The sequence below is a fragment of the Sarcophilus harrisii genome, chromosome 1 (genome assembly GCF_902635505.1).
Source record: "Sarcophilus harrisii chromosome 1, mSarHar1.11, whole genome shotgun sequence".
Classification (NCBI taxonomy): domain Eukaryota; kingdom Metazoa; phylum Chordata; class Mammalia; order Dasyuromorphia; family Dasyuridae; genus Sarcophilus; species Sarcophilus harrisii.
Window position 1 is genome coordinate 565,220,502 of NC_045426.1, and position 9,041 is coordinate 565,229,542.

Here is a 9,041-nt window from a genome sequence, read left to right on the forward strand (position 1 = left end):
GGATTTAGGGATTTAAGTGTTTTACATTCTGCTCTGTTCAGATCACATCTAGAGTATTCTGTTCAGTTCAAAGCACTATATTTAAGGAAGGTCATTGAAAAACTAGAGAAGAACCAGAACAGTAATAGCATACTATATAATGACTAGTTAAAGGGACTAAAAATATTCATCTTGAAGAAAGAAACTTATAGGATCATAAATTTAGATCTAGAAGGTACTTTGAAGATCACTTAATCTGACCTTTCATTTTGCAGATGGAAACCAAGAGTCAGCAAAGATAAGTGAAATCACACAACCAATAACTATCAGAGTCAAATCTGAATCCAGGTCATCTGATTTCAAATCTATTGCTTTTTCCTCTGTACCTCATTGCTATTCATTATAATGGTCTCCAAGTATATGAAAAACTAATATGTAGAAAAGAAGTTGGACCTGGCCTATTTGGCTTAAGAGCACAGTTTTAAGAACAATTTCTGATGCCAGCAAAACTACAAATTTAGACTCAATATAAGGAATAATAACAATAATAATAATTAAAGCTATCTACAAGTGGAATGGGCCTCAAGAAAAAGTGGGTTTCCTCTCTAAAAGTCTTAAAGCAAAAGCTGGAAAATCATTTGTTCAGCATTTTACAGAAAAGCTCCTTTTTTTAAAAAAAAGTCTTTGTTAATATAAACTTAACATAAATATTTCAACATACATAGAACAGAAAAAGAGAGTTACACATGAAACTGTGAACTTTAGTTTTAAAAATATGTTAAACTTAACATGATAGTAACGATATCATCCTGCTTGTCTTTGTTCCCTTTTCAGCTTCCTTCTGCTATCTTCTGTATATTTTAAAATATTTCACTGATACTCCCTTTTTTTTGTATCATTTTTACTAGCTATTCATTCTGTACTTTTACAATTATCTCCTATCCCAAAAAAAGTCTTTCTTTGTAACAAATAAGTATGGTCAAGGAAAACAGTTTCACACTTCCAAACATATGAACAAAATTCTTTGCCTTTAATCCATCATTTCTCCGATAAGAGGTGGAAAGTGTACTTTATCATCATTCTTAAGTTATAAATTGTTATTGCAATGATCAAAGTTCTTAAGCCTTTCAAAATAGTTTTCTTTTATATTATTGTCTTTATTATATAAAATTTTCTTCTAGTTCTGCTTAACTGACTGCATCAGTACATAAAAGCTTTCCCAAGTTCCTTTGACTCTGACATATTAGTTATTTCTTATGACTCAGTAATACATCATATGCTATCATTTATTCACCTTTCCCAGTTGATGAATATCTAATTTGTTACCTGTTCTTTACTACAACATGAAGTATTGCTATAAAAATTTTTAATATTCTTTTCTTCTACCTTTGATGTCGACTGTTTTTTTCTTCCCACAACCTAAAATCACTGGTTGTTTTTTATACTTTCTTTCTCTTCTTTTATTCCTTCCCTTTGTCATTTGCCTTCCAAAATTGAATTTTGTTTTGCTTGTGATTATACCCTCTTCAGCTTTATGTAAAGGAATACATTCTCAGAATTTCAAATAAGTCAATGAACTTGATCAAGGCCAGATTCCCAAAATTTTTCTTTTTTTTACTGCATCAATGAAGAGTACGGTTTACTTATGTCTCTTAAATATAAATTTTTATTATAAATTATAACAATTATTATAAAAGTAATTTTGGACTGGAACCAATTTGGTTAATCGGTTACATAAATACAATGAAACTTAACGTTGGTCTGCCTCAGTTTCCTCATACATAAAATGGGGATGAAAACAGCACCTACTTCTCAAGGTTGTTATGAAGATAAAATGAGATGACTTTTGTGAATCAATTTGCAAACTTTAAAGCACCACAAACACTATTAATATTATTATCATTATTAGCTAAGCACCAGCATTTTAAAAGCACAAATGTCAAATTTTTCATATTAGATTCAACATCAATTCTTGAAGAAGATTCAGTAGTATATTAGAATGGATCAGTACTTTAACATTAAACTATACAAATATCATTTGAAAAGGAATTTATCTCTCCTGTAAAAGAAACACAATGGAAAAAGTGACTATACAGTTGTCCCCTAAAACAATAGAAAGAAAAATAAATTGCCAATTTTTCTCTAGTATATCTCTAAAACTAGAATAGTCAATAACAAAAGTCTCAAATATAGTATTTTTTCCAGAGGATCCCATGGGACAAAGGGCCCAATATTCATCCTGAATAAGTTCCTACAAATAGACAATGGATTTACTGCTTTCATAACAGGACTTTGGGCTCTCAGAATGAGATTGCCTACAGCAATGATGCAAAGCTAAAATAATAGTAATAACAATAGTAATGGTGATAATAACTTTTAAAATTTAAGAAGCCAGAACTAGAAGAATAGAATATACACTATAATGACATGATGAAAAAAAATGAGAATACATGAACAAAGAATTCTGATGGAGACTTTGAGGAAATTACAAATGATGTTATGATACTTTATGAAAAATTAATTAATAGATATATTCATGTGTAAAAGGAGTTTTCCTAATGAGATTTCATCAAAAACTGAAGTTCTGGGAGAAAGAGACATAGAAATATAAAAAGGAGGAGAGAAAAAGCAGGGACAGAAATAGAGATGACTTTCTTAAGTTATTCCTACTGTCATCATCAGAAGTATCTCTCCCCTGTTCAGTAACCAACTTTAAATCAATGTCTTCCTCTTTCCTTGCTATTCCCCAAAATTCTATTATCTATCTCATCTGCTCCCAGTTTTACCTATTTAGAAATTCCCTTTCCCCAATCCAGACATTTCAGAGAATGATATGGACAACGAACCCCTGGATTCTGAAGAAGATAAAAGTGGAGATAGCAGCTGAGGGAGATGGAACTGAGACCCATTCAAAGGATAGTGTGGAAGGTTTCTACATCTCCCTGCAGAACTCTGGCTTCCACGATTTCTTACTTAAGCCTGAGGTACTCCAGGCTCTTGTTTGTAGATTGTGGCTCTGAAAGTTCAGCAGGAGTATATATCTCAGGCCATCCTGGAAATAGATGTCTCGTACCAGACCAAATCAGGCATAGGAAAGATGAGCTGTATTTGTGCTGGCCATGCTGCAGCAATCTCTGCCAGTCACTGGTCAGATTTCTCCACTGCTGATATGTCATACTCAGGAGCTGACCTTTCAGATTAGCAAGGAGGATGAGCATTTCTCCAAATACATGCCCAATGTCAAGGCGATAGTGTTTTTTTAGAAGGATGAGGAAGATGGTGCTGATGAAGAATTGTCCATATGTTGTCATAGAGTTGTTATTATTGTTCAGTGATTTCAGTTGTGTCCAACTCTTCATGACCTCACTTTTTTTTTCTTGGCAAAGATACTGGAGTAGGTTGACATTTCCTCCACCAGTTCATCTTACAGATGAGAAACTTGAGGCAAACGGCGTTAAGTGACTACTAGTAAGTATCTGAAGCCAGGTTTGAATTCAGGAAGAGGAGCCTTCCTGACTTTAGGCCTGGCAGTCTATTTACTGTTTGGCCTTCATTGTCATGGAGATTCTGACCCAAAATAAAAATGTCATTCTCAAAAAAAAGATTTTATCCTGAAGAAATGTAACAAAATGCTCAACTATTGTGAAATGTATCAGGATAGTCAGAAAATTTTCCACATGACTCCACCATAAGAAGCTATTATGATATTGAATGCTATCCAGAGCAAAAAAATCTGCCTGTTCTGCCACAAGTTCATGAAAGATTCAATGAAAATCTTTGAGTGATGAGATGGAGTTGACAGTGCATGAGCTGCAATAGTATTGTGTAAACTAAAGGATAATGAGAAGAATTGAAAACTCTTTGATTTCCTAGGTAATCTTAAATTCAATCAGATAGAGCTCTTTATGAAATTTGTTCAGCACTACAATAATAATGGCCTAATTTCTAGTGGAATAGAGCTCCCCAGCCGTTGTTATGCATTGTAGGATGTTCCAAGTGGAGAGATTGTCCCATTATCATCAGAATATGGAACATTTCCAGTGCCAAATTCTTGTGGTCATTATCCTGTTTGATCAGAGCATAGCTAATGAATGAGTGAACACTGCCTTCAACTACAATAACCAGAGAACTCATGGCCACAGCAGATTTGTGATTAAAAATAATACCAAAATCCTCAGGCATCCATGGTCACTTAGCAGTGAGTTGTAGTTATGGTTGTTTTTCTTTGTCCTTCAATCTCAAAGAGGACCAGTGACATCAGAAAGGTGATGTCTTGATTCACAAATGAATTTTATCAGTGAGCTGTCTGACAAAATCGAAATTTCTTTCTACATTAACTAGATATAGTCAAGGACTTGGACTTTCTTTGGAGTATCCTTCCTTTCTCAAGAGCCAAGCACTTGTACACTAAAGTGAAGGAGATATTTATGGCCACCTGTCCCAGGCTCCCAACTTTAAATACCTTGTTTATATCATCCTCAAAATTCCTTTATTGAAGAAAATTTCGATTATACTAAACTGAAAAGTTTTTGTACAAACAAAACTAATGCAGACAAGATTAGAAGGGAAGCAATAAACTGGGAAAATATTTTTACAGTCAAAGGTTCTGATAAAGGCCTCATTTCCAAAATATATAGAGAATTAACTCTAATTTATAAAAAATCAAGCCATTCTCCAATTGAAAAATGGTCAAAGGATATGAACAGACAATTCTCAGATGAAGAAATTGAAACTATTTCTAGTCATATGAAAAGATGCTCCAAGTCATTATTAATCAGAGAAATGCAAATTAAGACAACTCTAAGATACCACTACACACCTGTCAGATTGGCTAAGATGACAGGAAAAAATAATGATGATTGTTGGAGGGGATGCGGGAAAACTGGGACATTGATGCATTGTTGGTGGAGTTGTGAACGAATCCAACCATTTTGGAGAGTAGTTTGGAACTATGCTCAAAAAGTTATCAAACTGTGCATACCCTTTGATCCAGCAGTGTTACTACTGGGATTATATCCCAAAGAGATTATAAAGAAGGGAAAGGGACCTGTATGTGCACGAATGTTTGTGGCAGCCCTTTTTGTAGTGGCTAGAAACTGGAAACTGAATGGATGTCCATCAGTTGGAGAATGGCTGAATAAATTGTGGTATATGAAAATTATGGAATATTACTGTTCTGTAAGAAATGACCAACAGGATGATTTCAGAAAGGCCTGGAGAGACTTACACGAACTGATGCTGAGTGAAATGAGCAGGACCAGGAGATCATTATATACTTCAACAACAATACTAGATGATGACCAGTTCTGATGGATCAGGCCATCCTCAGCAACGAGATCAACCAAATCATTTCTAATGGAGCAGTAAGGAACTGAACTAGCTATACCCAGAAAAAGAACTCTGGGAGATGACTAAAAACCATTACATTGAATTCCCAATCCCTATATTTATGCACACCTGCATTTTTGATTTCCTTCACAAGCTAATTGTACAATAATTCAGAGTCTGATTCTTTTTGTACAGCAAAATAATGTTTTGGTCATGTATACTTATTGTGTATCTAAGTTATATTTTAATATATTTAACATCTACTGGTCATCCTGCCATTTAGGGGAGGGGGTGGAGGGGGTAAGAGGTGAAAAATTGGAACAAGAGGTTTGGCAATTGTTAATGCTGTAAAGTTACCCATGTATATATCCTGTAAATAAAAGGCTATTAAAAAAAAAATTCCTTTATTGATTTGCCTCGTTGGATTTTTTTAAACAAAAAATTAAAAAACAAAAAGAATATGTAAAGCAGAAGACCAGAAGATATAAAATAACTATCTCTATCCTAAAAAGAATCTGTGGCTTGAATAACTAAATTACATATGAAGAAGCCAGCCAGAAAATAATTTGCCTCCAGCCTCCAGACTACATTTATACTTTTGTCCTTAGACATTTATATATGATCTCCAAAGGAGAAAGGAGGAGGTCCTAACACAATTGAAAGTAATAACTTTAAGGCAAGTGCTAAACCTTTACTGAGGGAAAAAACAAACAAACAAACAAAAAAAAAACATTTGATACTGAAGGACTGTCTAGCTGGAAAGGATAAATCTTTGCCATATATTGCCAGGAAATGACAAACATCAGAGATGAGGATCTCTGAGAGTTAAAGACTTCTGCTGTTTCTAAGCTAAAGGTTGTTTCCCTGGCAGAAAGAACTCTTAAGCAAAAAACAGCATTCTGGATGAAAAGATTAGTTGCAGCACCAGCCAGCCAACTCAGTAAAAAAGACTTTGTGAAGCTGGTCACCTAAGAGCAAGGGGAAATGAGCTCAGAAAATTGACCCATCCAACAGAGACATCATGCCCTTAGAAGAGCCCAGCAGTTAGGCAACCTGCCTGGCCCAGACAGGCAGCAACAAGGGAATGGCAGAACTGTCTGTCTGCCATTTCCCAGTCCAAAAGCAACTGATCCTGCTTGACCACCACAGGGGCTGAATGATTTGCTTGTCCCAGCTCAGTAGTTGACTTACCCAACTATCTTACAAACAGTCAGCCTAATTTTATCACTAGTGTAATTAGTGTCATGGTAAATATTATAAGGACTTTTGGAAAAGAAAGAGTAAAAAGGCTCCATGTTAAATTAGTTCTATCATTATCAACCCATTCCACTTGTGATTTTTCCAAGTTAATTATTAACTCAAATTCTTTGTGATAACCAAAACAGATATCAAGATAGTTATCTGAGCCACAACTGGAGTTGGAATAGAATGAATATTAAATTAGTATAGAAAATAATAACGGCATCTGGTCTTCTTTTAATCAAGTTCAATCTTTAGTATCTAGATACTGAAAATACAGAGAAAAGAGTGCCTCTGAGGATTGAGTCAGAAACTGCAATAAGGCATGACCTCTATTAGAGAGAACACTTCTTTATTAGTCTGCATGACAACAGCTGCATCAGCAGAGAGAGAAAAATGAGGAACTAGGAAAGAATCACAAAGAAGTGCAATGGAATGGAAAATCCTTAGTAGAAATATTGTTTGGATATAGAATTCTGATTTTTCATTTAATTCTGCTTAGAAGGGATGTATTCAAAGATATCAAAAAAACAAAAAGGTTCACATGTACAAAAATATTTATAGCAGCTCTTTTTGCTATAGCAAAGAACTAGAAACTAAAAGGGTCCCCATCAATTGTGGAATGGATGAACAAATTATAGTATATGGATATCATGGAATATAACTGTGTCTAAGAAATGATGCAGGAAATGGGTTCAGCAAAACCTGGAAAAACTTGTATGAACTAATGAAGACTGAAGTGAGGAAGAACCAAAAAAACCAATTTATATAATAACAACATTTTAAAGACAAATTGTAGAAGGCCGGAACTCTAGAGAAGTATACTTAAAACAAAGATACAACGAGGTGTTAACTCAGTGGAAGTGATGAGATAATGGTTTTCTAGTTCACATATATCTAGTATGATATAATGATATAATCACTCTAGTTGGCATATACCCAGTATGCTGTAATGATGTAATTGCAATAGGGTATTTAAAGGCTGAGAGAACTGAGGACATAGTCAGTCAATCTGAGTAAACAAGACTGTGAAGGAGACAATAAAGACTTTAGACTCTATTCTTGACTATCCTCGTGGTGACTATACTGCTGAGACCAAGGCCGTCCTGAGGACCTCCAGAAAGCTAGCCCTGACATTACACAAACAACTTTTAAAGACTTAAGAAATCTAATCAAGGAATGACCAACCATGATCCCAGAGGGCTGATGAAGAATGCCAGCCACGTTCCACCTGAAGATAGATTTAAGACACATATATATTTTTGTAGATCAATAAATTTTTGAAGATGGTAAATGTAAGATTTTGTTTTGTTTAATTTGTTTATCTTTTTTTTCTAGTGGGAGTGGGAAAAAAAGGTGGGAAGGAGAGAAAATACCATTACTTTTAATTGAAAAGAAGCAATTAAAAAAAATAAAGATCTTTATTTTGAATTGAAAGCTACTTCCTTAAGCCTTCCACCTAATCATTCTACATCTATACTCTGGAATAAAGGAGAATAAGTTTAAACATTTTCATAAGAAAATCCTTTAAGATTTTAAAAGGAGTGATCAAACACCTCCTAAATCCTATCTTCTTTAGGCTAAATATCAACAATTCCTTCAATAATTGATCCTAATGTGTTATAATTTTAAATCCTTATAAGGATTTAAAGGTTTATGGGTTTAGTCCCTTTCTCATGTATACACTTCTGACAAAAGGCTTTGGCAGAAATGATGGAATTAGTTAAGAAGAATAATTCTAATCTTTCTAGGCTTTGCCCAAAGAGAAAAGGGTTAATGACAATAGTTATGGGATTCTTCAAGCCAATGCTAAAGAAAGATGAATCTTCAAGTTGACCTGTTGATTCTAGAAAATTAAATTTAAATTAAATTTAACTAAATCCAGAAATTAAAGAATGATATGGACCTCAATTTGAAGTAAAAAGGGATAATGAGAAGTCTTTAAATGCATATGGTTGAATATCACTGGCTATAAATTGTGACATAAATCTGATAGAACAGAATTATAAATCAATAATCCTGTGAAATTTGAGCAGAAGATTGAACCAAACTGATTAAAAAAGTCATTATTATAATTTCCTGGTACCATTTCATACCTGGTAACAATAATATAGCATAATATAATATAGTATAACACAACATGGTGAAAGAGGTAAAAGCTTGACATAGGGTCAATAAAGTCTCTCCTGGACTTAACATTCTTTAAAACTCTTATCTCCTTACCTTTCTGGATTCCTTCAAGTCCCAACTAAACGTCCTCTGTATTATATGAAATCTTTTCAGGACCATTTTAATTCTAGTGTCTTCTCTATTTTAATTATTCCCTATTTATCCTATTCATATCATTTTTATACATGGTCATTTTGTCTTTTCCTTTAATATTGTGGACTCCTTGAAGGCAGGGACTGCTACTTTCTGTATCCCCAACACTTAGCAGTGTTTGGCACATAGCAGGTACTGCATATTGACTGACTGATGAACACATTTTTTTTTTT

General features: G+C 34.0%; 1 pseudogene; it reads left to right on the forward strand.

Annotated features, from left to right (window-relative positions):
• LOC100922108 overlaps nt 1-6,279 on the forward strand; it is an 85,850-nt pseudogene extending 79,571 nt beyond the window's left edge.
• Nucleotides 6,280-9,041: the final 2,762 nt, after the last annotated feature.